Raw genomic sequence first — 27,980 nt, 5'->3', positions numbered from 1 at the left:
TCTTCTCTACTATGGCCATCTAAATGAGCTGAAAACACTGTACGAAAAAAGGCAGTGGTTTTAGAGGGTCAGACAGCAAAGGCTATGTAGCCAGTGCTTTCTGAGAATGCAGTCCAAAGTATACTATGTTTTTCACCCAAAGCTGCTGTTTCTAGGACACACAGATCCACTGTGCTAAAATGCAGATGGTTAATGTAGAGCTTATTAACATGCAGTTAGTTCCAGTAATATAGTGTGAAAAGTAAAGATTTAGGACAGAATTGAATTAGCAAAGAAATATTTTCTTGCACTGAATATTAATAAAAAGGATTTGAGACTGTTGAAAGTTGGAGATTTCTACAGCCAAAAGAACTGTCAGTGAAACTGATGTTATGCACTACTGGAACAGTGAGCTAGCCAGCTGCATCTCCACTCTAAGACAACATTATATGGGCAGATCTTACTGAAATGAAAATCTAGACATAATCTTCTCCATTAACTTCTTTCCTAGACTTTTCCTAGAAAGAATACTTCAAAATGAAAAAAACTGACCAAACTGAAATCTGCATTTCAGACAGAAGTGCTGTTTACCAGCATTTTGGCAGAAGTTTCTAGATAACATGCTTTAATGATTCTAGACTTCTAGTAGTGAATCAGTTCTGTCTCTACATTGCTATAAAAGTGATTTTATTCTGCAATAATTTATCTACTTTGGTTTATTATGTTTGTACATATGAACACATGCACACTGGCACACTGCATGTGACACATAAATCCACAAACTTCTGTCCTAGTAAAAAACAAGTAAGACCCACAGTGTCCTAGCTCTCCAGCATTTTAAAAAATGCTGCAATGAATAAATCCAGCTAATCCTGGCACAGGAGGGTTGTTATTCTCAGCCAGCTGGAAGCATACCCTTCCTAAGGCAAATTCTCATGCCCACATTAATGCCAAATAGGGCATGTCTTCACTGACAACCTAGCAGCTCCTGTAGCAATTCAGGTCAGAGGATGCTCAAGAAAAAGGCTGCAGATGGAGCAAGATGCTTTTAAAAGGAAGGAGAGAACAGCAAGAGCAACTGTGTTGTACATGTCCCATATCCTGAGACTGAACATTGCTGCCCAGGATTGCAGCACCCCTTTTATAGACAGCAGCAGGGACAGAAAGGATGAGAATTCATTAATCTCTTCTCTGGGGAAGGTGTAAATGGCATTTATCAGCTCTTATATCCTTCTCCCCTAGGTGAGGTTTAGGCACACAGAAATGTGATTTGAATTATTCTTAATTAGAAGATTATTCACATGATGTTGGTTGAGTATCCATACCACCAGCTCCACACAGGTAAAGCAAAATAGTCCCATCAACTTCCTCTTGCTCATCAAGCGCTTTGCTAACAAAGAAAACATTTGCTCCTAGTGAAGGAGACCCAAAACTTCAGCAGTTCCCTGGAAAGAAATGTTTTGAATTTCTTTCATTCAGGACAACTCTGTTGAATATTCATGGAATTTGAGTCACTACAAAACTGTTGCTGTGACAGTTCAATGCATTATTCAGTCAGCAGCATTTAAATCTCCAGACAAGTTTGTTCTTTACACAGCTTTTTCTAATTAATATTTCCATTTTTATACAGAACTCCATAATTCAGGACACAATACACTAGGATTAAATATATGTGTCAGAAAATGCTGACCATCCAGCTGAAATCACAAAGCACTCATAGCTGGAGGTTTTATAAATGAGAGACTTCAAGATTTTTGTCATGAAGTGTCCAGCTGTCAATTTCATAAGAAAAATGAAATTAACATTCCAAATATTTGTGTCATTTTTTCATCTATATTTAGAAGTAGCAGATAGCTCTTTGATACTGGTGAGTAACAGGACTCAAAAGCAAGTTATTAGTCATTATTATTACAGTTGTGGTCCTGCATAGGGTTTGTATTAGATCATTAGATTTTGCACAATGCTTTGTGTTTAGTGCAGCTACTACAGGCTTTGTTATCTCCTACCCTCTGACAGTATATGAAACAGAAATAATATACCTCAAGTCTCCGTGCTCTACTTTCATATGGTAAAGAGGTTTTACTGTCTTCAGCTGAAGCCCTGTCCATTGGTTTGCAAGTACAGTGACCCTTACTGATTCCAGACTAGCAAAGAATCAGAAGACCTCATTTATAAAATTCTTTGTATAAAAGATGTGAACAGAACTTCTGTACAATAAAAGCATAAGCTTTGTAATACAAGGCTTTTGCATGCCAGCAGAGGTTCTTTTTCACTTTGTTAAGAGCAATGCCCTCACTTGCTATGTAAAATTTTAATGTATGGGCTGTGTGTTCCATTCCTCTAAAGCCTCATGCAAAGCTTTGATTAAATAAGGATGTGGCACATTGTAAATTCTAACCTCTTTCTGAGATCTGAAACAAATGCTATGACTTTCAAAATTCAAAGCAGCGAATGTTGCCTTAATAGCTACGTCAACCCTGAAGCACAAAGAGCAGTATAATGAGTCCTACAACATCCATGTTTTCCCTTAACTCTGCAAAGCTCCCAAGTGATGACTTGTGAAGTCCCCTTTAGCGTAGCTAATCCAGACCTTTGGCCAGGAGACACACGCACTCCTGCCCACAGGCCTTCCCTGCTGCATGCTTGGCACCTTTCACCAGCATTCCTTGGACTGCTTCCTTTCCCCCCTCTCCCTGATACCAGGATTTAGGGCTTCAAATCCCTATGAGCCTTGGCTTTCAGCCTTAGGAAGACAAGGTGGCATCAAGTTAGGAAGAGACAAACCAGTTCTCTCTGTGTCGTCTCTCTGTCTCTGCCGGAAGGTTTTGTGAGTTCTCCCACTGCAGTCATTGGAGTTTGTAATCTTTTGACCCACAGTGAATTGCACTATGACCACATAGACACAAACACATTTCCACTGGAGACACTGCTTAAAAGCAATGACAGACAGCCTCTCCATCAATTTTTATGCAAAAAATATTAAATAAAAAAATAAATAAATTCATAGCAGCATGTCTGCATTGACCAAGTATAAGGCTCTGATATTCTGTTTGTCCTCACTCAAATAAACCCGAGTCTTGATGCTGCTATCCATGTACAAGTGCTTTGCATGCTCTCTGTAACACCTTTGTTTCCCTCCCCCAGAGAACAGGCATTCCTACTTCCTTTATCCCAATAGTGAGGAACAGCCTGGTATTCCATCTAGGATCTGCAGCCTTTGAACAATCCTGGGAGAAGAAATAATAAACTATCAGTGGATGATGATGAAGGCAAGAACTGTGCTGGTGGTTAACTGGACCTTCTGCTCCTTCTCAGCACAGTAAAGACAAGGTTGGGAGCCTGCTGTTACAGGAGTGACTGTGACAACACTGTCAGTAATAACCACATGAAGCTACAGTCTGTGTGCTACAGGGACCAAATGTTCTCAGAAGTTTGAACTGAATCTTTATGAGTTTACTGTGAAGCCCAGAAGATCTGCAAACAAGTGGCAGTAGTGCAATATCACAACATACCCTCTCTTCTGACTGTGATGGATGGCACCCTCCTGCTCACTAAGTTGCTATGCCAACACATTCACCTAAGGCACTTCCACATTTCAGACTTACTGGCGAGAACAAGCTGTGGCCAATTCTGTGCACAGAATATATAATCTGAGTTGGTGCTTTTTTTTATTTGTTGGTTGTTGGAGGTTTTTTTTTTTTAATTAACTGTATAATTTTCACTTTTGGCTTCTGAGACATCTCTGGCTCAATACTATGCTACAGGTAAGCTGAACAAATGTAGGAAACACCAGGGTATGAAAACACAAATGAAGTCATCCCTGTTCAGTATGGAAACTATATGACTACCCTCCAAAAATTTAAAAAGCATTAAAACAAACAAAGAAAAAAGGTATCATACATCTATTCTGTTCAAGTCTGGCAACATTTTGCGTATCAGGACAAGGTAATAGCCAGATATAAATGTGCTGGTTACCTGATTTTTAAATTCACAATGTTTACACTGAACTTTGCTACCCTTAAGGTAGGTAAGAGGTAGATGGGTAAGAAAACAGAAGTCCCAAATGCACTTCTGGTACAAAGTTCCACCAAAACATATGGAATAAACAGGAGAGACAAATTTGCCCTAATATGCTAAAATGTGAATGAACTGCCCTTGCTTATAACAGATCTGCAAGAATTTAGACCTAACAATTTTAATACAGATTAAGTATAACTTAAAGAAGTTGAGGAAACACTTCCAGGGAGCTTGTTTGTTATAAATACAGTGAAAAGATTTCCTCTACAGATCATTTACCCTATCTTAGAAAATACATTTCTTTTTCTCCAGGGAGCAAGAACTAACATTTTGCACCTGGAAGCAGATACAGAATCATCTGTAGAATGAACTTACAGAGCTGAAAAAATTCTTGCAGGGTTTTCTGTTTTCTTTTTCTTTTAATAAAAGCAGCTATCAATTTTTACTTATTTCTGCTTCAGCCCTGCAATGCCAGCAGCAGCCCTGAAACACAAAGAAGGAATGCTGCCATATGCTTAGCTCCAGAACTGAGAGATGTTCCAAACAGCTCAAGAAAAGGAAATTATTTGCCACCTTGCAGTCTGCCCTTTATTCTTGGAGAACCACGACTAGGACAGCTAAATACACAATTTTGTCCTTATACTCCATTCTACAAATCCATGAGGAATCATGCCTTAATCTGAGACACCAGCTTCCATCCAGATGTCTAAAGGGAAAACATTGGAGGGGCATGGGCTTGGAGTCATGAAGGAGACAGAAGAATCTCAGAGTGTGCTTTTGATGCACAGGCACTGGGGAAAACAGTCACTAGGAGTCTCCATATGAAAGTGTAACAATAGCAGAGAACTCCCAAGACATCTCTTTTGGTAGCCTCCATCTCAGCCAACTTTAATGCTTCTCAGTTTTGCTAGAAAGTCTGTTCCTAACCTGAAAAATCTCCTACTGAACTCCCCGTGGTTTTTATTGCTAAGTAGCTTTAAACTTCTGGCTCACTAAACTCAGTGTCTTTCAGTAACTTTCCACAGATTCATACAAATCTCAAACTCCTCAGGTTTCACATCCTGTCATTGCCTACCAACATCCCCTCTCTCTCATCTTTCATCTGTAATGGAGAGACAGAAAAGCCTTTCTCTTCTCTCAGCATTTGCTGTTCAATCTACTACTCGTTTTCCTTCAAAGCTCTGGAGTAAGTGGCTATTTACAAAATATAAGGCCCCCAGTCATTCAGTAACTTTTAATGTAATAATCCAAGAGGGTGGGAGAAGCAGGACCATGTTAGATGGTATGGAATAAGCAAGGAAGCCCTTATACCTCCAACACAGAGGGCATAGTAACTGAATACGTCAATACTCTGTGGAGCAGCACTCCTCAAGACATCAGAGGAAGTACTCCAAGTAGAAGTTGGCACAGCTCAGCCAAGCCAAGCATGTTGCTCATGTTGCTGAACAACATTCAAGCTAGTTTTATACTACATAACAAAGAATTTCAATTGGGGAGAAAAAAGGGTGGAATCAGTTTTAGCCCATCTCCTTCTCACCTCCTGGGTTTTTATTAAAATCTCATGGAAATGAAAAATTAAACGTGACAATGGTCTTTAGGATGCAGTGCAAAAAAAATTGGGTTAACTGTCAAATCTCAGACCAGCTCTGAGTTTCCTGTTGTTTATTGCAGAATTGTTGTTTAATGCAGAATTCCTGGAAGGAGGACAAGGCTTTAGTGCAATCTGCAATAGGTGCTGCAAACCAGTGCACTTTAAATTACTTCAAGAACACCAGAAGATGTCTCTGAAATAGTTTCAATCATAGTCTACAAGTTTTCAGACAAGACTTCATTTAAAGTGAGCAGGTACAAATTATTAGTCATTCTGGTCAAGAGTAAATGTCCAGCTCTGGTAAGTTTTCTCCTCTGTATTTTTATCATTATTTCAATTCCCACAGCTGCAGTAAAAGAAAATTAACTGCTGAGGACTCAGAGATTTACAGCCACTTCTTCCAGGTCACAGTTGTTCTGCAGAAATCACTGCCATATGAATAATAAAAACAGTAAAACTTTTATTTTACTTGTGTTCTCTTAGTGAATCATGATGAACCATGGGACTTATAAAGACTATTTTCCTGTGATTTTCTGTTGATTCCCTGGTGTTATAACATTACAGTTCAACTCATGATGCAGCTCCTCTATCATTATGGGCACTAATTTCATCCAGTGTACTGTGTTTAGATTTGTACCTTCATAAAACTAAAGCAACTCAGTAGGGGCCCTCAGCCCCTCTTGATTTTCATAAAAAACTTTCAATATTGGGGGTGGAGGCGTGCAGAGGAAGGAGAAGAGCAAGACAAAGTGTGCTCGACATGAGCTTCAATTTCTTAAGAAACCAGACAAAAATTGCTGTAGGAAAAAAAGCAGCGATCAGAAATACTCCAGCCAATCAGTAGATGGAGCTACTAACAGGAAATACAGAACCCTAGAATTGGTTTGGTTATAAAAGACCTTTAAGATGATCGAGTCCGGTTGTTAACTGTGCCAAGTGCACCGCTGAACCAAGTCCCCAGGTGCCACATTCACACATCTTGATCCCTCCAGGCACTGTGGTTTATGTGCCAGGAAGGAATTCTCAATCCCAGGAGCCATTAGTGAGCTGTAAACTACAAGTAAAAGCCTCCCTATGCCCATCAGAGCTGCACAGACCACTTCTCCTCCCACAGGAACACGGCTGTCTTGCAGAACCCAGCGCATGGGATACATGCAAAAGGGACTCCCCTCTGCTATTGTTGATTTTCTTTTAATCCACACTGGCACCTGAAGAGCAGCAGCCAACGAGTGCTCTGTGGTGCAGAAGGAGATCTGAGAGCTCCAAGGGGGCTCACACAGCACCGATCCTCACTGATAAGGCACTTCTGCCAACATCTCTCATGACCCTGACTTAAGCCTTTGTTGCATGCAGCCTCGTGAAAACTTCTGCTTGCTCCCAAGTCCGGAATTTGCGTTTCTTGATGTGCACAAGCATTAGGACTGTTCACCCAAACTATAACACCTTCACAGTTCTCATAAATGAGGATAATACTACCTTAACAGAGCAACGATTCCCTACTTCAATGATGACTCCAAACTCTATCAAAATAAGCAGGTACACCATAACATTTCTAATTGAGAAACCAAACCTCACTTCACCATTACATAGTAATGTATGCTAATCTCATGCTTTGTAACCAAAGTTGTGCTGCTGTGTGTCACAAGCTAGAACCCAGCTATCTCTGAACAAGATGACAACTTACCATCTGGCCAATGGACAGGAAGATCCCAGTATCCAATCTCAACACAGCTTTTTTTTTTTTTGCAGTGGGTCAGAGTGCTCGGTGCTGTCTCAGTCATCTTTAGCTGGCAATGAATTGGAATTGGTAAAATTAAAACTCCACTGTAATAATAAAGATTCATCTCCCCCATTCCCAAAAGTGCTTCATTCTCAGGGGAATAACATTAGCATTTCTGGGAGTAAATGCCTCAGAGTTTTGTTAATGTGCTAATGAGCTACAGCCTTCCACCTTCAGATCACAAGCATGAATCATATTCAGCTCAAAGGTAAAAAATACTGTTTCTAGCAGGAATTTGATATCACATTCTAATTCCAGCCCCTCCACCACAATTTCATCTTTATAATTTCTATGCAGCTTTATTTTCCACGTTACATGGGGCTTTGAGCTCAGCTTTCTACCTTTCTACCTTTCTACCAAGGACCACCAGTAACAGCAAGATTCAGAACCATTTTAATACAGATCTTCAAGATATACAGATTATCAGACTTTAAAAAAAAAAAAGGAAAACGAAAAAAGTAAAAGTAAAAAAGTAAAAAAAGTAAGAGTTTTTTAAAAGTAAGCTCTACAAACTCGAATTCACACAAATTTCCAAAATACTAAGGTTTGTCAGCAAAGAGCTACAGAAAGCAAAATCTGTAATAATATCAGCTGCTTTAGATCCCTTTAACACTATAGAGTTCACTGTGACCACATTACATTATGTAAACAATCCAGTTTTACTCACAGCGAACAGTTATAATTGACATACAGTTATAGGTATAAGCCATACAAAATATGAAAAATTTACTTTGAGAAAAAAATAACAGGAGCAGGGTTTTGCATTTCAGTATTTGCAAAGTCCCACCGTGCTTGTAACCCCTTTCCCTGCTAATTTAATATCACGGTGTAATGCCCTTATGGTTGCTCCTTGTCACAGCAGAGGTTCATCTCTTCCACAGGAGGGAGCTTTTCTCTTGCTAAGATGACTCTCTCTCGCACTTCTCAATTTGGAAATGTGTAGGAGCTCTAAACATGCAGGAGTGCCCCACGCCTGACAGCTTCCACACAGGATTATCAAGGAGATTCAAAAACTGGGAAAAAAAAATAAAATAAAAAGCCCGTAAAATGAAAGATCAAGCATTTATAAGCTCAACCATTCTTGTACCCTTGTTTGTGTCACACTTTACTATCCCCTAATGCAATTATATAGTGGAAAAAAGCTGAGCATATCAAGTGCAACACCATCAGATATATCTGATGTGTATAAATGTATATATATGTATATAAATGTCACTAATGTGGCTAAAGGTATCAGCTATTCAGATGGTAGTAGAAGAGGCACAGCAAGTTGCAATAATATGGAGAACTTAACATCTAGCCTAACAACTGAAAATAATATTTGAATACTTGAAAATATGTAACACAAAAAGAAGGAATCCTCTCTTTGGTCAGCTATTTATTAAGCCAGCAAGTGACAGTCAGCTTTAACAAAGGTCAACCTTAATGGCTCCTTTTTCCAGAAAAACAGCTCACTTCCATCATTCAAGATTCTGTGCCACACTTGACCTACAGCTCTGAGCTGCAATTTCCATCAAGGTAACACTGTGCTATCGTCACATTTCCCAGCTGCTACTTCCACAACTGTCTCCTTAGCAAAAAAAAATAAAAATAAAAATAAAAAAAATCACAAAATGCAGAGGTAAATAATGTTTTAATTGTCCAGTTTTAGAGAAGAGAGAATTTCATATTGCCTGCTGTCTTAAGTTTAGTCCAATGGGTAAATCCTCCTGATGTGTATAGCTAACTCCTGTCATTGACAGTGGGAATAACACATGCACACAAAGGGGACAAGAAGTCCTTGAGGCCTGTTGTAGCAGTGACTTCAAAATATCAGGGGAAACATATTTTGCATGTGATAGGTAATAAGCCTGGGCATCATTTTCTGTGTTGAAGAGTGTATTATAGGTTTGCACACGCAGAGAACTAGAGATACCCTACTCACCCTGTTTCCAGGTTTGCAGGAACTTCAAGAAACCATTCTGCCATGAATAAGAAATTGCTATATATCTACAGATCTATACACACAGGTCTAATCCCAGATCAAAGCCCTGTGGAGCAAAATGAGGTAGAAAGGATCAGACAAAGTACAACTTTTGCTCTAAAGGTCTTCCATGCTGCTCAGAACCTCTTCCTCCTATTAAAGTCATAAGTGCAAAAAACATTAAAAATCTTCCTTGTCTTGCTACTATTTCAAAGCCAACTATGGTATAATCATGCAGGCTGTGTTTTGGCTTACATATAACACCTAGGAAAAACAGATTCAGCTGCAAGCCATGGTCAGCTCCACAGAAGGCTAAATGTCAAGTCAGAAAAGCCAGCTCTGATTGATAACTTTGTAGTGTTAAATTTTCATTAATTAAAGCCTTGTCTAAAATATCTCCAATCTACAGACCACATCTGTATGCTCAGGGTAATTTTTCAGAACAAAACTGTTCCTATTCACAAGTAATTAACCCTGCAAAATTATTGTGCTATATGGTAAATGTAAATCTAAAAAAACAAATTAATAATGAAACAACACAGGCCAGACAGCACAGTTTGAAAAAAGACTGCAAGCCAACCAGAATCTTGTTTGTTTAACATTAATAAGTCCCAGAGGGAAAAGGGACAGCTGTGTAAAGCCACCTTAGTTGTCCCTTTTTTTAAATTGTAATTACATCTGTTGCTGATGTTTCATACAATGAAATGTCCAAATAGTCTTTTAAAAATTCAGTATGAATACAGATAAAACTTGGACATAGAAAGCAGATTAGAAAGCATCCTCAGTGATACATTTTGAAAGGTAGCCAAGATCATCTTGGAAAATCTCCTTAGGTCCAGTAAAAATCTTTACCGAGGGACACTGTGTATCAGCACTCACTTGACTTACTGGGAGTGCAAGGACTTAAAGTGAACTTAACAATCCTACTTTCCCAGTAGGATTTGTAGTCAGTTAAAATAATGATATCATGCCTTCTATAAATTCCTTCTATGACTTCTATTTCTTTAAGTAGGGTGGTTTACTGGGGGGGTTGTTTTGGGATTTTTTTTCTGCACTTGAAAAGAAATGATAGAGTTTTTAAAGATTCTGAAAACAATCACTGTCCTACAACTTGAAACTGCAAATGAGAAACACAAAATTCTGGAGTCAACCTTAAGATAAGATGGCGAAGGACAGAGTATAGGGTAGCTAATTAGAACTCATCTGGAAAACAGTAATTACTTGGTTTCACTTCAGTTCCAGTATTATAAACTGATCCACAATGTTTCAACCAAAGCTAGATACCCAGATATATAGTCTGAATTTCAGAGTTGCTAAGCATCTACCTGCTTTACTTGACTTGAAAGAAAAATTAACATTAAAAGCTGTAAGAAACAGAAAAATTTTGGAACATTCTGAAAAAGGGAAATTGTCTCTCGTTATTTAAAGCATCACCTAATACTAAAGATCCATCTAAAATTACTTTCCAAATAAAGACTGGAAAAACACATGCCAACTAAAACCTTAACCAAAAAACATTTTCATTTTCATGCATATCTAGTGAATTTGAAATATATACACACAAAGAGTTAACTTGAATTTTGGGATGCTTAATTTGTGTGATCTAGAAGGCAGAAATTCTGTGACAAAATTTTTTTCTGCAAAAACCTGTTTTAATTTTAAGAGCTCTGTAAGTAGTAGTTCATAACTGAGACTGCAAAAAACTAAGTAACATTATATAAACTACTTACCTCTATCATACCTGCAAAATTGCTATGGTTCACAGACATAAGTGATAAACATCAAGTATGATTTTTCCTTTTTCCTTCAAAGTATTACTTTCTAACAAGATGGAATGTTCACTTGGCTCCCTAAGGTTTTACTGGCCTCAACCTTTTCTTATTCCAAATCAGTAAAAACAAACTGTGAAGTACAATCTTTCCTAAATCACATATCTGCTTAAACCTGAACATTAATGGGCCCCAGATCTTTTATCCCAGTATGGTTCCTTTTTGTGCTACTCTTGCATAGGAGGCTTACCAGGATTTTGACTGGAGAGCTGAAGCACAGTCTCCAGAGGACATGAGTGCCTGGCAAAACAAATACAAGAAGCAAGCACAGAAAAACGGAACGTTTATGAGGACTCTTCTGCTTCAGCTAGAGTTCTGTTGGAAGGTGAAAGCTGAACTTGGACAACTACAGTGCCTCCAGCTCTGTAAAGCAAAGTCAACACATTGTTTTGGAAGCTCACTTCCATGGAATATGAAATACTCGTATGATCCCTGGATATTATTGGAACATACATTCAGCTTTACTGAAGTCATGAAATAATTTTAAGTTTTACAACCTCAAATGGCTTTCTTTAAGGTATTTAGCCTGTGTCATAAAAGAGACTTACAAAAGTCTATGCGATACACTGCCATTTCTGAGTAATTTATATCTGTGAAACAGCAACACAAAAGTGCTCTTACTTTCAATACTTTGAGTACAACAAATAAGAGCAGGAGACTGAAAAAGTGCCTGCACCTTGGGAATTTGTGAGTAAAGTTAAGCCTGAAAAGGGGAGTGTGTGTGGGAAGGTGTTTTAAGATTTTTTTATTTCTCATCATCCTACTCTGATTTAATTGCTAATAAATTAAATTGATTTCCCCCAGTTGAGTCTTTTTCCCCGTGGCAGTAACTGGTGAGTGATCTCTTTCTGCACTTATCTCAACCCATGAGCCTTTGGTCATATTTTTCTCTCCTCTGTCCAGCTGAGGAGGGTTGTAATAGAGCTTTGGTGGGCACTTGGTGTTCAGCCAGGGTAAACCCACCACAGTAAGAATGAGAATTATTTCAAATTAGTTTTCATCATGTCTATAAAGAGAAATAATACCAAAACAAAAATAGATCAGCAAAACTGACAGTAGAAAAAAGAACTGACTCCAGGTGTGACAAGGTTTCAGATCCCACCCAGGTTCACTGAGATTTGAGAGCATACAACCTGTACTGAGTCAGGCCAAAACTCAATTACATCTCCGATTCTAATAGTGTTCTGTGAACTTTTGCACATGTATTTCCAATACCTCACAAAGATAGTATGATAACACCCCCACATACCAGTTTCAAAATCAACTTTCCAGAAAAGGAAAACAAAAATGTTTATAGTACTGGAAATAAAGAAATTTGGTTTCCTGCACACTAATAGTCTATATTTGATTGACTGGTCCTTAAAAAGTTGAGCATTCCAGCTGAAGCTTTTATACAAGTGGGACAATAAGGTGTTGGTCCCCTAAGGATTTTTGGTGTTTAATGAAAGATATAAACTTACCTCTTTACTCATGTAAGGATGAGGGTAATACAAAAATCCTTCTCCTCTGTGGTCCGTTTTCACACAGAAAACTTAGTAGTTTGGAGAATTTTGCTTGTCAAATGCAGCTGATCATCACTGCATACACCTTGTTAACTAAAGCTAGTTAAAAAGGCTTTCAAAATGTCAGTGGCAGGAGTAATACTCCTTCGCCAGCCATGATTTTCTGGTTTTTTTAAGCTCAAAGAGTTACTGGCATCCACACCAGCAAAAATGAATCTATCTACAAGATTTTAAAACAAAAAAGGGGGTATGGGTGTGGGTGTCTTACCCAGAACGGTCAAGTCATAATGAAAGCTCCATTGCAGCTCATTTGTAGTATACTTTAACCCTCATCTGGGAGGACCACATTAGCCTTTGTAGCCATTCCCTTGAAAAGCAACAGGTCCTCAAGTGCTGTAACAGCATTCTTTTCATGAGCAGTGCCAGAAATTTAATGTGCATGAGGTTTTTAGGAGGCTCCTCACTCTGGCTAATAGATGAAAACCTTGCACCATTCCAACACCACATATGGACAGCTGCAGACTCCAGTTTTCTTACATCTACGTTCTTTTTAAACAGTACTCAGAACATGCACAAGTTGTTTTTATTAGAGCTGCAGTCAAGAAGACATCAGCTATAATGAAACAGTAAAATTTAAATGCTGCCAAAAATATTCTGCTTTGGTCTACAGTCAATATGAGCTTTTCCCCAACATCCACTTGCTCTCCATTCCCATAGAGAGCTGCTCCTCAAATAGTCTTAAGTTTATTTTGCTTTTACTGCAACTGTTCACTATGCAGCTGCGCAGTAGTAAACATGACCTTAACATTGAGTGGAAGTTTGGCAACAATTTGATTGCAAATGTAATCTACAACAGCCATGGAAGTTAGCCAAGCCAAAAGCAGAGTTACAGCTCTTAAAAACTCAGGCTATAAATGGCTATACAATATCACACTTCACACTGCAGTTTGCAAGTGTGATTAACTGCTGTGCTGTGCTACACCTGCAAATCATTTCTCTGTTTGCAAATACTGCAGAATTAATGCAGAGGCCCCAGTATCTGATTGTCTTCAAATCAGGTAACAGTTAATGAAGAGTAATAAATCAGTAGTATTGTTTGAAACACGTATTATTAAACAAGTGTTCAAGTCTCCATGGGACCAGGACCTTGGATGGTGAAGTGATGATCTAAAGTGCACTGAGAAATAAAATGAAAGTGCAATTTTAAAGGCTCAAAATGATGGCCTGGTTAATGTAGCAGATAAAAATTAAAAGCCTTCATCAAGTTTTTAGGATAAATGTTTTAAAGTCTTTCTGAGTTTTAACGTCTGGGTTTCTAAAGCTTTATAGTTATAAAACACATACTATTGTCATGTTTTATAAGATAGAGGGAACATCTGCAACATGAATACATCTGAGATTTACTTACAAACAGGCTACAGAAATAGCTAGTACTACCCTTGCTGCTGTCAAAATGAAAGCTGAGGTAAAAAGATGAGGTTTCTGTGACAGCAATTTTCTAGGTACAAATAAAAAGATGAAAATAAAGATATGCAATTAAGTTAATTGTAACAGAATCTCTGAAGTGAACATTCTGATACAATTCTGTGTCCGGGTGTCAGAGGTCAGCATATGGGAAGAGACATCAAAAGTCAATCCTGACAACGTCTTCCATTCTCAAAACAGCACCAAGTAGAAACCTGGCTCCAGGATACACTTCCAAAGTCACAAAAAACACTTCAAAATTAATATCAGTTAGATAATTTCCTCACTTAAACTGGCTTAACTCCTCCCAACCCAACAATTTCTCAACAATTTCAGCTACAGCATAGTCAGGCCCTAACAAGTGGCTTCCAGAGAAGCTTTGTAATCAGCTTGATTTGTCGCTGTCTCTCCACACTTTTCACAATCACTTGTTCCTGACTGTCCCCAGTGCCTCACTAGAGGCGATACAATCACATGCTTGAGCAGATCAGAAGGATGATTTGGTGCACACTAATTTTCAGGGAGGTTAATTTTCAGACACATTAACTCCCAGGTTTCTGCCATGCTTGCAGCCCTGGCAATACAAATAATGGCACAAGGTCAAAAAGGTGTAGCAGGGAATAGCTGTGCCTCAACAAAATGTGAAACTATTTTCATACAGAAGTTCAGGCCTTGGCTCACTACAGCATTTGCAACCCTGCTCAGCAAAGCACACTGACTCAAGGCCTCAGTTACTATGGTGACAAGCATGGAATAAATGTTTATATATAATTAGTTAAATTATTCCTTCAAGAAAGCAGTTGTCCTTTTCACATGCAGCTACTCATATTTTTTAAATTAAATAAATGTAAAAACAAATTAGAATTTTAAAACTTAAGAATCACTGCTATTCATCCACAAGTTAATGATAATTTAAATCTATAACAAGAATTAAAAACCAAGCAAAAAAAAAATTAGTCAATGAGAAACCCATCTCTTCTGAAAACTACACTATAAATGGCCTACAAAATAAGCTAACACTTGGTTTCAAACATTTTAGAGTTTTGTTTAAGAAAAACAGGAATGATTAATAAAACTATCTTCTTGTTTAACAAAACCTAAAAAACACTTACCGAATGAAAAACTAATGTATGAGTCCTTTTCTTCCTGTGATCACTAAATTAAGTCAATTCTACTTGTAAAATATAAGCAGTATTTTCTAACTCTAAGCTTACTGCAAAAGCAATATGCTGATATAAACAAGTTAATTTAGTCAAAATGCTTAGTCCATAAACCCATGAGTAGCTTACTTCCTTTTTCAAAAGACTATGAATCAGCAATTACTGCAGAACCATCTGCCACAAAGATGAATATTCTGCTCAGGGTTTTGGGGAACCCTTTGCCACAATTACACATGTAATTTGTTTGCTTTTTTAATTAAGAAAATACAGTCCTAAAATGTGAGCATATACATATTACTTAGGATATAAAATGGTCTTAAATTAAAGGAATACGTAGTTCATATTTTCTAGGATCAATAACTATAAAAGCTAACAACAAAACTTAACCAAACACTGATTTCTTCCCTGAAGAAAAACAAATAATTGACAAAAGGCAGTAGAAAGATTGCCAGCTGATGAGCTGTCTCTTTCTTCCCACTATGATACCATCTGTTGCCAGCTCTTGCCTATCCACATGCACTACACTCCTCTCTCAGCCTGACCCAGATCCAGCCCTGGTCTCAAGTGTGATGATGAAATCAAGCTTCATCCACCCAATGGGCATCAATGACTGACTGGTGGTTAGAGATGGTGTTTTGGTGACAGTGGGCAACTAAAGAGGCTTCTAGTCCCAGTCACCTAATACAGCTCTTTCCATTGACTGAAATTTTTATTCATGTTCCAGTCTGCTAAAACAACTACATGTGTATTCTCTCCCCAGCCCAACTGCTTGATAAATTAACTTTAGAAAAACTTCAGCTACATGAAGTGTTTAAGCTAAGAGGGATAATATTTTAAGAACTGTGTTAGGAAGCAGACACATGCAGGTTCATACAAGCAGATCACATGTGGGAAACTTCCAGTAAGATGGGAAAAACCAATGGTATATTCCCTTTTCCTGCAGCATAGCACCTGCTATCTACCCACACAATATAACCTGCTGGTTGAGTTCCTAACCCTAACAAACTCACAGAATAACATTTAGTTATCCTTTACATGTAGGCTGTAAATTTCTCCAAGGCAAAGAGCTTCTTCAGTGCCCTGCACTTGTTGACACACAAAATATAGAGGGAAGATCTACAGCTGATCATGAAGAAGCAAAAGTAATTTTGACTTGCTCTAAGAATAGGCCAAATGCCTTCCTCCAGTTTGCATGCAAATTTATTACTGAAGACAATGAAGGTATTTAAGGGAAGAAACTCAGCTTAGAATCTGATTATCTCTTCAGAAACCATCCAAATTTTAAAATATCTTCTCAAACATCAAGGTTTAAAGCTTTAGCATCTTCTATCAAGGGAGTTTTATGGGATAAACAGTTACATATTTATATAAGCTATTTTTATTTCAATTGAGTGTTTAGCTGCAGGAAGCAGTGTGCTATTGCAAAAGGCAGTAACTAGGTAATTAAGTCAAACTAAATGTCCTTTTATCATTAAAAACATGTGTTCATATTAATTCACAAAACATTCATTTGCACTTACAAGATAATCCACAGCAAAGAACCAGACATCCCCAAACACAGACACTAGAGCTATTGGTTGTGCTGAGAGCCAGATAAATTGACTATTGACTAAAGCAATTTCAAAGTGTTGGTTTTTTTTACCAATACCTTTAGTATTCTGAGTTGTTTCCAACTTTTATGGTACACAGTTTTAAGGATCCTGTTTTCATTTAAACATGAAACAGTAAAGACAGTAAAGAGTTTAGTTGAATATCTTTACTGGAAACACTGTCAATTTAGACTGCAGCACAAAGAAAAAAAAAAGAAAAAAAAGAAAAAAAGGAGCAGCTTTTAAGATTTGTCTTGCTTTTAATACCTGAAATTTCATTAGTGTGCTGATCTGTTTATCTCTTCTATGCAAATACAAAAATTTATCTAACATTGATGACATTGCATTTTGAAACTACTGGAAGTCATTAGGAATCCTTTTGTTCTTTCCATTTTTCCTCTACAAAAAAGTATTTAGGCTGGACATGTCAAGCAAGGTTGAATTTACCACATTTTAATATCATGTATTTTTCAGTAAATTAAATGTGTATTATTCTGTGTAAATTACAATGCACATATAAATACACTACACAGTTGTGGAAGAATTTCTGAATCCTCCACCTATTGCATTTCAAAGAGGACATTTTAAAAGAGGGCCTAAAGGCTACACATCCACCTGAGATACCTACTGTGTAAGGTCAGATTGAAAATGAATGACAAATCTGTTGTTAAAAATCCTCTATTTCAGCTCACTGGTGTAAATTGAGTATTAGTGGAGGAGTTCCCAAAATGACATCCAGAGAAGAATGTGCACTAGAACACTTGTCTTAGATATCAGGATTAACACTTATCAACCTCACTGATGCTTAAGTAATGGATTTGTTTATAGCTGTAGCAAAAAATCACTGTGGTCATGATCAAGATTTGGCATCCCAAGCTCCACAAGAAAGTAAATACTCAAGTGCTTAGTGATCCCATAAATCAGAAGAGAAATAATAGAATGCAAGCTAAATCTTGTGCAGATAGCAATACCTGGACCTGTTCTCTAGCCTTCATCACAACAGCAGCAGGCCAGAGCACTTTATGACAGCTGAGGACACATTTGATCAAGGTGTGATTCCAGAACAAGACCACACACCACCTGGGGACAGTTAAGGATGCTGCAGAGCCTACACATTAGCTCTAAGGGAGTGGGCAAGAGGGGCTGCCCACAGCAAGAGTGTTCCACTGGTCTCCTCAGGGCTGCAGCATGCTTCCAGCCCAACCTCACTCCTTAGTGAAACTAGACTCATTCCCAGTGAAATTCCTGGAAAACTGATTTTATATCTTAACTGGAAGCTATCTGCAGAGTTACCCCAGTCCAAAGTCTCTCAAAATACAAGTATCCCCAAACTGTCATGAGTTATGCAAAAGAAACCTCAAAGTTGGCTACTCCTGAATGTAGATTTTGAGCAAATACTTGAACTGGCTACTATGAGGCCAAGAACCGATTACTTTAAGCTTTCATCATATTCTACAACATATATCTATGCATGTATGCATTCAGTCAGAATGAACACCCACATGTTCAAAACAGGATAAACAACCATCATCACTAACAAACTAATCATTTGAGCAGTAAAGTATGTACTCTCTGTTACTAAAATACCAATAAACTAATGGATTTACACTGTGAGGCTAGTTCTTCCTTAATGATTATACAAACTAGATCATAATTGAACACTGTAAAAACAAGATATACTCTTAAAAGGGGAGTCCTGACTGCTTCAAAGATAGATGTTTTTTATCCTAACACCACAAACTTTACTGACTTTATATATTCACTGCTCTTTTTTAGTACCTTTGGGGACCTTGATCATGTAGCAGCATTTCCTCTTTAAAAAGTCCTTTTGCAGGGTCAGTCAGATTTGCAGGAACTGGGAGGCTCTGAGAGCAACACAGCTCATATCTGGGGAAGTTTTTTGTTTTGTTTTTAAAACAAAACACAGCTATTTCAAAGGCTCTTATCTCCCAGGGTTTGCAACAGCTTTAGGGTACATCCAAAGGCTTTTGAATGTTGAAAACCAGGTTATACTGAAATTTTTTTTCACTGTAGAATTAATCTAAAATATGCTCTATTTATTGCACTCAGAACAGCAGTTCTTAAAAAAAGCTAACAGCCCACACAACAAGGGCTGCAGGTTGTTCAACATTAAATGTAGATTTTAATTTACACGTGTGAGAAAAAGTGGAATCCTTCATATATGCCAGAGAAATTCTCTCACTGTACCAGATGTGGGCATATCTGATGTGCTACCCATATAGACTGACCTGGTCAGGAGAGGCAGATTGTGTTTCACCACCAAGAGGATTACAGATTACTCCTTCACCCTAACAGCATCCCTTCTCTCTTCCCTGACCTTAAGCTAAATCCAGTGCTGACTGCTGCTGCATTTGATCAGTGAAAGACTGCGTATGTATTCCCTGATATTCGGGCATTAATTAGTCCCTTCCATCCCAGAGTACAATTACAGGACGCAGACACAGAGAATGAAAGCTTTCAGCTGCTTGCTGTCTTGGTTTAAGTACTGCTAGAGCTGGAGAGGTCACACCCAGAAGCACAAGAGAGTATTGATAACCTGTGTTTATTCTTTGCTATGGATGTCAGAATTGGGAAGCAGCATGTTGCCTCACTGTGCCACGATGGTGTTGCTTAGAATGGTTTCTATTTGCAAGAGGGACATAACATAAACATTTCCCAGACACATCCTACACTTTTAGCTCTGGGGAGGTGGCAAAATACTCCTGTGAGCACAAGTCAGCCAGAAAACTGCAAATTATGTTGACCAAGAAGCCACTACAGTGTTGTTTCTTCTAGTCCAAAATTGGTGTGAGCTATAACAGGAAAAAGACACTGCAATTCCACTCAGAAGGTTTGTCAGAACAGCAGTAGTGCCACATCCACAGGCTGCACTTACCCTGGGCAGACTGGGTCCAGCAGAACTGGATACAATTCAGTAAACCTTTTACAGTTCTAACCCATGAAGTCATAGCATTACTAACATGCTTCGACAACATTGAACAAGTTTCCATATTTTTTTTAATACTGAGATTTACATGCAGTACAAAGGTCTCATGGATGTGAGGTTAAAGTGCATACCTTGCTTTCCTGGGCATTAACTCTCCTCTGCAAATTTACCAGCTGTTCCTAAATCTGCAGAAGTGGTCACATGACAACTTCAACTAAATGGGAAAATACAAAGCAGAAATTCTTTAAAAGATAATATTTTTTTTTTCAACACAGTCTCATCTCATTAGTACTCTCCTGATAACTAATAATCTGCACTGGTTTTTTTCTGACACTGTTCTCTTAAGCCTCTTTTTGGTTATTTATGCTTAAACACAAGATCCAAAGTCACAAAATATTCTGTTGCATTCCCAGCCAGCTGAAAAGCATTAGAATCATTACTGGTTTTATTGTTCCTGCCACAGACAAGGCTTAGAGAAGTGGGTTTTTTGAAACTAGATTTCATATTGAGGACAGCCCAGAGTATCTCTTGTTGTATAATACAGGCTGCATAAACTAGGGACAGTGCATTTAAGGATATTATCATCCACTGGAAAATTGTTTGGGCTTCAGCAAAATTCCAGCAGTGGTATTTTACAGTACAAAATCTGAAACTGTTTCCAGCGTGCAAAGTAGGCTACAAAAGAAAATGCACAATTTTCAGAGAGCAGTGTTCTTCCCTATTGACTGAGGAAAGAAAAATATCACTGTATGACTAAGACACCCAAAATTTCATGGTATTTACTTAGGAACCTCACTGTCATTATGCATACATTTTGTCTGCAGGGAGACAGAACTGGGGGGGATTTTGATAGGAAAATAAGAAAAAATATCTTTATTCTGACTTTTGAAATCTCCTCTGGAAACACTACTTTTCAGAAAAGGGAAATTTCTATTTTTTTTCTTGTGGCAGAAAGAGCATGATGGAACCGAAGCTGATGTTAAATATACTGAAGTTATAAATCAGTTCCACACCATAAACTTTGGTACTTTACCAAATAAGTAGGAGGCAGAAGCACCATGACTTAACACTGTACCAGGGTAACAAACTGCACACCATACCTGGCAAGTTCCCCTTTTAATTAGACAGTCTTCTGCAAGACTAAAGCCCAAAGACTTAAATCACTCAAAATCTTCAGATTAGCAGAGATTAACAGCAAGTCCAGCCAATTTTTAATTCCTGCAATAGATTCTTTAACTTCAGTGCAAAGCAGGAGCTCCCAGCAGCTTTAGTGACACACACACACTGCAAAAATGTTGCAGTCTGTTACCTGCAGTCTATTAAACCTCTAGGAAGGGGATGCCAGGAAGCTAAACCTATTTATGACTCCTTGAGTAACCATACTACGTTACAAGTGCAAAGTGCAAGCATAAAACTAGGAAGTCTAAAAGCTTGGGATTCAGGATCTGAACCTGCTTTATATGAAAAAAACACAGAATCCCCATCCAGCAGCTTGAGTATAATTACACTTTCTACTGAAACTTCCACACACCACTGAAGAGCTGAGGTGATTTTCTAATCCTGTGCTGCAGGTGCGAAATGCCTGAAGGCAGTATCCAATGTTGATCCAAACACCGAAAGGCACTGGTTGATAAACCAGGTGCTTTGCACCTTGAGAAAAGGATATTGCCTTCTCAATTCCCTGGGAAAGAAAAAAAATCCCATCCTGTGGCAAACATATCTTATTGGCATATGGGGTTATACTCCCTCAATGACAAACCACACACTCCTCAGTCTGCACTCCCAAGAGTCTCTGCATGAAACAGCAGCCCTGAGCAGAGAATTCCAGACACAAGTGACTCCCTTAGTGTGGTCTCATTGGCTCAGCTAAAGGGCTCTGAACATTTACATTAATATACGTGATCATGCTGCATCATGTTTTCCTTGAAAGCTCTAACACAATACTTAACTTTTCATACTGCTGACTGCACTGCAAATGAAAACAGATTACATGAGCACAGAGATCATGGCAGTAAAAGCTGTAAAATAAACGCACAACTAAGCCAGATGCAATTTAACATATCACACCATAGACAGCATTTGTTAATGCCATTGTTTTTGTCCTCCATGACAACAAAGAGAGGTTAATAGACACAGAACCTTGCACTAATTAACTCCCCACAACACATACGGATATGCTGAAAGGTACTCCACAGGAAAACATGTACACTGATTGGTTTTGAAAGAGTCAGGTTACAAACTGGTATTCAAAATTTGTCCCCAACTCAAACTGTTGCAGAATCAGCAACAAAGCAGCTCCCTACTTTTCTCTCTGCTACAAGAAAAGACAGTGAACAAATAAAGACACTTTGGCATTGTCTTAGGTTGCATAGTTTCAGTTCAGATTGTTGTTTTGCCACTAAATTGTTGGTCTAGCTCACTGCCTTCAGAATTTGCACTAGCCCAAACCTGAACTAGTCAGCTAATACATGACCAGTGATAAAACAGTAATTCAGGAGATTGTTTGTATAATATTGGAGTTACATACATTAATAGCTCATTAACAACCTGTGAAGGCCAGTCTCTGCAGCCTTAATCAGTTACTGCAGGAAGATAAGAACTTCACAAGTCAGACTGATACACATTATCTCTAGCAGAATTAAGCAAAATAAATATGACTTTGCAAAGGTTGTAAACAGGCACATAAGTGGAAAAAAAAAAATCAAACACTACTCCAGCACTTGCTTCCATTGTTGGAAGTTCTTTGAGCAGTCAGCCCACAGCTCCCCAGAACAAATGTCTTTAGAAAAAAAGCAGTCAATTATACCAACCCCAGCTACAGCTGGATGCCATCAGGAATTCTTAAAAACTGCTAGGCAAACAAGATCACAACATGAAAGTATTACACTAACAGCAGAGTCTCTAGAAAAATGCAACCCTTTAGTCTCAATCTTTCTTGCAAATTGTTTCCATATTGTTCTGCAGAGTGTTATCTGGTAACGTGCTTATTATAGGCCCAGGGACTAAGACAAAGAAAGCATTTTTATCCCCCGTTCATCCTAGACAGAACTGGCAGTAAGTTTAGGAAATCAGAAGGCCCCTCTTCATAATGCACTTAAGAAAAAACCAAAAAGTGTCTTGTAATAGTTTTTCCTTTGTGGCTTCAAGTCCTTGGGGGCTGTTAATGACAAGAGCTGAAAAGAAATAATCCTACTATCAGGTCATTTAATTCACAGCACCTTGGGCAGCAAGATCCACAAATCAGAAGCATTAACAAACACTGTTTCAGTAAATGCACAAATGCAAGAGACAATTGTACATCTGCACCTCTTCTAGCAATTTGAAATCCAGCATCCCACAGCGACACAAAAATAAACCAGTTTAGGTAACTAAAACTCACCTATTACCAACAGCTTCACAAGGCTTCTGTGCCCCACAGCGTTCTTTTGGTCTTTCATTAGATCAGTTTTTTCAGCTGTGCCTCACTGGATCTGAAACGTATCATCTCCTTTTCCTCCTAAGTCTTGGCACTTCATACATGCTGTCACAAATATGTGAGAAAATAAGGACAGATTCCCTTTGATTTCTTTCAACTGAAAAGATAGATGTAGGAGTAAGAGAGATACAATGAGAGGCACATTATCCTTCCAAGCATTTGTCAGTTCTAGTCAGTATTGTATCTTTCGATTTGCTTATTTTTTGCTTCTTTTATTACAGTTGAAACAATGAATCAACATGGTGCATTGGTTTTACAGATATTAACAGTTCAGGACCTGCACTAACAGGGCAATTCAAACATGCTGAGAAAGGACAGTTTTCATTTCTATCTGAAAAGACTTCCTCTTTTGCTGATAAAAGTACAGCCTCCCTAGCCCACTGTAACTGAATGCACTTTCTCTCAAAGCCAGCTCATAAAAGGTTGCTTTCCTTTCTTCCTTTTACAGAATTACAGAAGAAAAAGAGTTTATTGATTTTTGTAAAACACTACTACATACACACAGCACAAACATGCTTTAAAACAGTGTATTTTCAAGCTTTATTGCACTGTCCCAAGAGTTTACCTGCCTTGCTGGGAAAAGCTGCTTACAGCCTGTTAAGGGTCAGGACAGAAGATTATTTAATTAGGTGGCAGCCCTAACCCTGGGTTAACAGAGAGGGGAATGCTTCTTACAAATTGCATCCAGCAAGGTTTGTGAGTCAGGAACGTTTATATGAAGACTAGTGCAAGGCAAGACAAAGAAGGATATGTTCAGGACATCAAGGACACATGCTATATTAAAATACCCTCAAAACTTTGAGACAGTTAAGGCATCACAAATAGCACTTTCAAAGAAACATGCTATGAAAGAAGCTGGAGCCCGGACACATGACCAGCAGCATGGAAACTGTTTTCCAGGCATTAGGTCGAGCACTGAGCAAGCCACATCATAATGGTTAATAACGTTGAAGATCACAAACAGTTACAGAGTTTACATATTTACTTATCTGTAGCTTAATCAGTTTCCATTTACATGGAGACTGATGTTTTTTTACAGTGAGGGTGGTAAAACCCTGGAGTAGGTGGCTAAGAGGGATGGTGGAAGGCCCATCCCTGGGAATATTCAAGGTCAGATTGGACCAGGCCCTGAACAGCCCGGTCCAGTTGAAGATGTCCCTGCTTCTGGTGGACATAGGTGACCCCATGGCTGGACTAAGTGGCCCTTAAAGGCCCCTTCCAATCCAAATGATTCCATGATGTTATGATCCTAGTTTGAATGGTTGCAATTATGCTGCAGATGAACTTTACTAATAGCAGAAAATGAAAAAGCAATGTCTGAAACTTACTCTAAAAAAAAATAATCACATACAAATAATTGCAAAAAATATTAGTCACAAATACAGGTGAAAAAAAAATGCAAGTCATGCTTTTCTTCATTCTTTTCTTTCTTACCTACACACTAATAAACACCATATTTAATTAATTTTTAACTTATTTTAGAAGTTAGATATAAAAGAAAAGGAACTTGGACACATTCAAAAAAATGATGGGAATTAAAAGTGCACTAGTTCTTTGCATTTAGAGGTTCAAAACAGTCAGCAGTGACATAACTGCATTACAAAATTAAAATTGTATTTTCCTAAGTTCTTGGCTCTATCTACTCAGAGCCCAAAAAGTATTATGTTCCTCATTTCTGTTTATTTTAATCTCATTACATTATTCAATAGAAATTCTAGCCTCCTTCAATTTAATTTAGCTGATTTTACTCCAGATTTACCTCTGCTAGATATAGCTGTACTGACAGATGCAAGTAGCAAGACTGTTTTACATCAGAATTCCTTTTTCTCTTGGAGATCTGAAATTATTATTTTTTGGCTAGAGGCCAGTCAGTTTTAAAGCTAGTTTTTAGTGAAATCTAGGAATATTTTATTCCTAGACATCCTATGAATTAGGGTTTTTCCCCTCAAAAGTAGAGACATTCTAACCATCTGTATCTGTTAATAAAAACAGGCAGAAAATTCCTTTCCTGTACCAGACCATTTTCTGGTGTATAAACTCCCATTGTGGCCAGGCCCAGGTTCTTACTGGCCTGTTTTGCTGATTTGTTACTAACTCAAAGCTTACACTCATGTTTTAGTGCTTGTTTTGCTTTCTTCTGGTGCAAATTACCACCATTCAGTTTCACTCAACACCACCACCTTCATTTAGTTACTTTTGCCAGACTCTTCTGTGCAATCTCCCTGACCCACTCTTGCTTCTTCCTGCTCAAGCTTCCCCCTTGCTGCATATCTGTTTGGGAGCAGAACATTCGTCAGTCATTAACAGTTTCTAAGAGCTGCACATTTATTGTTCTGCTTTGGTTCAGTCTTATAGAACAGAACAACTTTTGATTTATTCTTGAACTCTGCAGTCACCCTTAATTTAAGTAGGTCCCTGAGCAGACTTCCCTATGGGAGATTCCCATTCCTCTTAGCATTTGTGCATTTAATTTCAAGATTCCAGGTTTCTCCATGTACTCTGAAGGTAACCTTTGCTAATCTTAGATCAGCTCAGACTCCCACTAATAGGGCAACAGTGATGAGGCAGTTCCTTTTCCAGAAGGAGATGAAGAGAGAGGATATTACCATTTTAGACTGGAAAGCTCATGCTCTCAGCTGTGGTCCTAAAAAATTAACCTGGTTTTAAAGTATTCATCCAGTCTTCCCTTCCCCCATGAATTAGCTCACCATTCACCTTGAACTTGGCAGAATTAATTTGCATTTCCCTGGCAAAGTGTCTAGCTATTGTGAGCCAAGTAACAAACGCCTTAAAAACAACATCAACATGGTACTGAGTCTTCTCTTTGGCAGTACTAACACAACAATACTTAATTATTATAATTTTCACATCACCACCTAATTTGTTACAATGTTATGTGCTGTGTCATGGTGCTCCAGAATAAACCGATTTAGCAGAGAAAGGACAGAAAGGCAAAAACACCAAAGGAAATGTGGAATCACACCCTCTTTATTAACTATTTTATTTGACCCTCTACAATGGTTTTTAAATGTGTCGTCTGGCCTACTTAAAACTTCACAATATATAGAGATCACTCCCTGAGGGTCAGCCTTACTTATGCAAGCAGTTGCATTGCCCTAAATCTTGCCTCAAAGGGGTTACTGCGACTACATCTTTCATCTGAGTTTGCATTCAGCTCAGTAATTTTATTTTGTAGACTATGCAGGGTAAAAGGCTGGCATGAAACAACAAAGATACAGGAGTACACTTTTAAGGATTTTCTCATCACTAAACAATTCCTTTAGTTTTGTATAATTAACTACTAACAGTACTGAAACAGCATACTCTAAAAAACTGTTAAATATGGGGGTTGGACTAGATGAACTTCAGGGCCCCTTCCAACGCTAAATAATCTGTGATTCTTTACTAAGCAGCTTCAAGCCTGGATAGCCTCTTGCAATACAATATTAAAAACCTGAGGAAAATAACAGCCAGAACATAGGGAGAGCAGCCACCTTTCAAAGGCACGCTTCCAAATACATCCTTGCACAGAGCTTTCTCCCTGCATGGATTTTTTTTTTTTTTCCGCTTTTGCAGAATGCAGAAGTCACAAGAGGAAGCAAAAGCAGCAAGGGCTCCAGCAGCACAGCTTATAAAAGTACATACATAGACATATTTTATATATATATATAAACTATGTATATAATAATATATGTGTGTGTATATATATATATATATATAAAATAACTATGTATATAATAATATATATACAGGTTATAGCTGAGGAAGACCAGCCTAAGCAGAGGGTGTTTGGGAGCTCAAGGACAACCAGCAGCTCTGGCAGTTTTCCTGAGGGAGCCTTTCCCTGGGCAGAGGCCTGAAGGAGCAAAGATATCAACTGTTAGCACCAGTAGCAGCAATAAACCTTGGGTTTATTAAGGTATTTTTGTACTTACACCCACTGCACAGGTCAGGAAATCCACATCCTTGAAGACCTTTTCAAGACTTTTCAAGCCACTCACTGCAGCCCCACAGTACACATTTAGCCAGGCTTAGCACTGAAAATGATCACACACTCATCTGTCAAATTATACGTCATCACCCTGAATCAGTCCTGGTTTAGTAGCAAAAAGGAAAAAAAAATGCAGTCGTGTTTTGTAGTTAAGATTCAATACATAAGGCCTAATAAAAGGGACTTTCCTTTTTCCCACACGTTTATGAGGGGCGGCTGAGGGACCTGGGGTAGTTTAGCCTGGACGAGGCTCAGGAGAACCTCATGGCTCTCCCCAGCTAACTGGAGTCCAGCCTCTTCTACACTGCAGTGAGAGGACCTCAAAAACGGCCTCAAGCTGAGACAGGGGAGATGGAGATTAGATAGTAGACAAAAAAGTCTTTTTTACTGGTCTGGTGGTCAAACATTGGAATGAATTGCCGAAGGAGGTGGTGGAATCACCAACCCCGGAGGTGTTTAAGAGGCGCCTGGATTTGGCGCTGGGTGATGTAGTTTAGTGTTTTGGGAGTTTAGAGGTTTCGAGGTTAGAGTCACAGTAGCAATGCCACGCTGACGGCTGGACCCGACGACCTCAAAACCCTCTCCCGCCCCGACAGCTCCACAATCACCGCACCGCCATTTTGCGCTCCCACCTCCCCACCCCGTCGATGACGTCACGGCCCTGCCCCGCCCCCCAGCGCGGCGGAGAACCCG

At 38.6% G+C, this 27,980-nt stretch overlaps 1 long non-coding RNA gene across 1 annotated transcript; it reads right to left on the bottom strand.

Annotated features, from left to right (window-relative positions):
* Window positions 1-7,878: 7,878 nt before the first annotated feature.
* Window positions 7,879-27,975, bottom strand: LOC131576940 (uncharacterized). The gene is made up of 6 exons (XR_009277115.1): window positions 27,232-27,975; window positions 27,047-27,152; window positions 23,201-23,393; window positions 19,953-20,035; window positions 9,292-9,397; window positions 7,879-8,380 (listed from the first exon to the last, which is right to left on the bottom strand). It is a non-coding gene; the product is annotated as an uncharacterized LOC131576940 (long non-coding RNA).
* Window positions 27,976-27,980: the final 5 nt, after the last annotated feature.

The sequence above is a fragment of the Poecile atricapillus genome, chromosome 3, assembly GCF_030490865.1.
Source record: "Poecile atricapillus isolate bPoeAtr1 chromosome 3, bPoeAtr1.hap1, whole genome shotgun sequence".
Lineage (NCBI taxonomy): Eukaryota > Metazoa > Chordata > Aves > Passeriformes > Paridae > Poecile > Poecile atricapillus.
The sequence above is the reverse complement of the archived record's forward strand: the minus strand, read 5'-3'. Positions and strand labels throughout refer to the sequence as shown.